Consider the following 2644-nt stretch of genomic DNA (forward strand, 5'->3'; position numbering starts at 1 on the left):
GCCCCCAGTGCCAGATATTCCCCCCCAGTGCCACATATGCCCCCAGTGCCACATATGCCCCCAGTGCCAGATGTTCCCCCCAGTGCCACATATGCTCCAAGTGCCAGATCCCCCCCCCAGTGCCACATATGCCCCCAGTGCCAGATATCCCCCCCCCCAGTGCCAGATATGCTCCCAGTGCCAGATTCCCCCCCCCCAGTGCCACATATGCCCCCAGTGCCAGATATTCCCCCCAATGCCACATATGCCCCCAGTGCCAGATTTCCTCCCCCCCCAGTGCCACATATGCCCCCAGTGCCAGATTCCCCCCCCCTCCCCCCCAGTGCCACATATGCCCCCAGTGCCAGATATCCCCCCCCAGTGCCATATATGCCCCTTCAGTGCGTGCCCCTCCCCCGCCGCCGCCGCTCCCCCGCTGGTTTGTGTTGGAGGGACACGGAGGGCACAGCGCGCGCCTCTCCTGTGTCCCTCCTGCATCATCTCCGGCGGCCGCGGGTCTAATAGAGGAAGTGCCGGTTCGTGAGCCAATCAGAGCTCACGAACGGCACTTCGTTTATTAGACCCGCGGCCGCCGGAGATGATGCAGGAGGGACACAGGAGAGGCGCGCGCTGTGCCCTCTGTGTCCCTCCAACACAGCAGGGAGGGTTAGTAGGAGCAGATTGACATGCGGCCGCTCGTCCGCATGTCAATCTGTGCTAAATCAGTGGCGCCCCCGCAGCCCCTCGCCCCCAAGCCACCGCGAGGACTGCGGGAGCAGTAGTTACGCCACTGTATGGGGACCCTGTGTGTTTCTCATGAAAGGCACCGGCTATCATGCTGTTTTGTATTTAGGAGAAGAGTGCCGCTGACTGCACTTGTGTGTATGTATGTGTATATTATATATATATATATATATATATATATATATATATATATAATTTTTTTTATTTTTTTATTATTATTATTATTTTTTTGTATGTGTGTGCGGTGGTGGTTGTGGTGGTGGAAGGGGGGGGCGCTAAATTTCTGCCTTGCCCCGGGTGCCGAAAATCCTAGTTTCGGCCCTGGCAGTGAGGCCACAAGGGGACTCTTAGCGCTCTGCCCGCTGCCGGCATTCTGGCAGGCGGGATGCCGCTGTTGGGATATTGAAAGCCGGCATCCTGTCCACCTGTATAATGTGTGTAACCCGTATAAATAACTGCTCCAAAATTACAAGATTTTCTTTTGTTTTCTAAAGTTCATTACAAATCTGACTGTTCTAAACAATAAAAATAAATAAAACAGCTGAGTAATGAGGAGAGAGAAAAAATAAAAATAAAAACCTGGTTCCACTGGGGCTCGAACCCAGGACCTTCTGCGTGTAAAGCAGACGTGATAACCACTACACTATGGAACCACTTACAAAAAAAATTGGACTGAAACATTGTTATATATAAAAATATACTGTCCTTTTTTCATGTACAAAAATGAATAAGTACTGATATGCTTATGATGGATGCTACCTACATTAACCCTTTACTCTGGAGAGAAATTCCTGCAAGATAAAGCACATTCTGATCAAGAAAACAAATGAAATAACAAAGCTACAGACCAGACATGCAGATTTCATACTCAGATAAATGTAATAAGGTGACACACAGTGTATCAGTAATTAAAATAAACGTTTGATCGAAATTTTACACGCAGAGAATTTCACATAAACCTGGGTTGTATGCATGTATTGCTTCCCACCGCTAGAGGGCGATCACAGACAACTGGAGCTTCAAAGATGACGAGGTAAATAAACACACTCCAACCACTTTATTTTCAGTTCCCCTGAATATAACATGGGCTGGGTTACATTGTAGGTGAATCAGGCTCTGTAAGATTACCCTTCACCCTAATTAATAAATGCCCTTTATACTGAGGCTAAATAATAGGTCCCAGAGGGGAGAACTACACAAACCTGGGTCCTTCACCCTACATATAAATTAAAAGACAGCATAAACACAGCAGAGAGATAATCTAGCAATATGTAGTTTTTGTTCCTGTACGCGGTTATTATTTTGGAAATGGAAGTGTTATTATCAAGTGTTTTCATTTTTCCTAATGCTTCCCTGTGTTTATCGGTGTAGGAAGAACATTTTATCTTAAATACATACAGTATACTGTATATAACTCTCTATGGGCCAGATGTACTAAGCCTGAAAAGTGATAAATATCACAGTGATAAAGTACCAGCCAATCGGCTCCTAACTGTCATTTTTCAAACACAGCCTGTAACATGGCAGTTAGGAGCCGATTGGCTGGTGCTTTATCACAGTGGTATTTATCCCTTTTCAGGCTTAGTACATCTCCCCCTATATATGCTATAAAACGTTTACGCTGGTCCTCCCTTCTTGTCGATGTGTCCTCGTGGAGATGTATGTAGCAGTTTTGGTGAGTGTAATGTGCAGCTGAGTTATTCTCTCTTGGGAGGTATGAATGATCCCTGTGGTCTCCAAGTCTAGTAGTTGGCTCCGAGGTTATTCTCTCGGGCAGCTGTGTCTTTCTATGCTTTGTTTAAGCCTGATTCTGAGATGGGAGTAAAGCAAAACAAGACCAAGTAACTGTGCTCCTGGACCAACCATGTTTCAGTGCAATGGGTGCAAGTACTTTTTTTTCTTTTTGCATGCAGGGTAAATA

At 46.6% G+C, this 2644-nt stretch overlaps 1 non-coding gene across 1 annotated transcript; it reads right to left on the minus strand.

The window, feature by feature from the left end:
• Window positions 1-1303: 1303 nt before the first annotated feature.
• Window positions 1304-1376, minus strand: TRNAV-UAC (transfer RNA valine (anticodon UAC)). Its single transcript has one exon. It is a non-coding gene; the product is annotated as a tRNA-Val (tRNA).
• Between the last annotated feature and the right edge of the window lie 1268 nt (window positions 1377-2644).

Source organism: Pseudophryne corroboree, chromosome 2 (genome assembly GCF_028390025.1).
Source record: "Pseudophryne corroboree isolate aPseCor3 chromosome 2, aPseCor3.hap2, whole genome shotgun sequence".
In the NCBI taxonomy this organism is placed as follows: Eukaryota; Metazoa; Chordata; class Amphibia; order Anura; family Myobatrachidae; genus Pseudophryne; species Pseudophryne corroboree.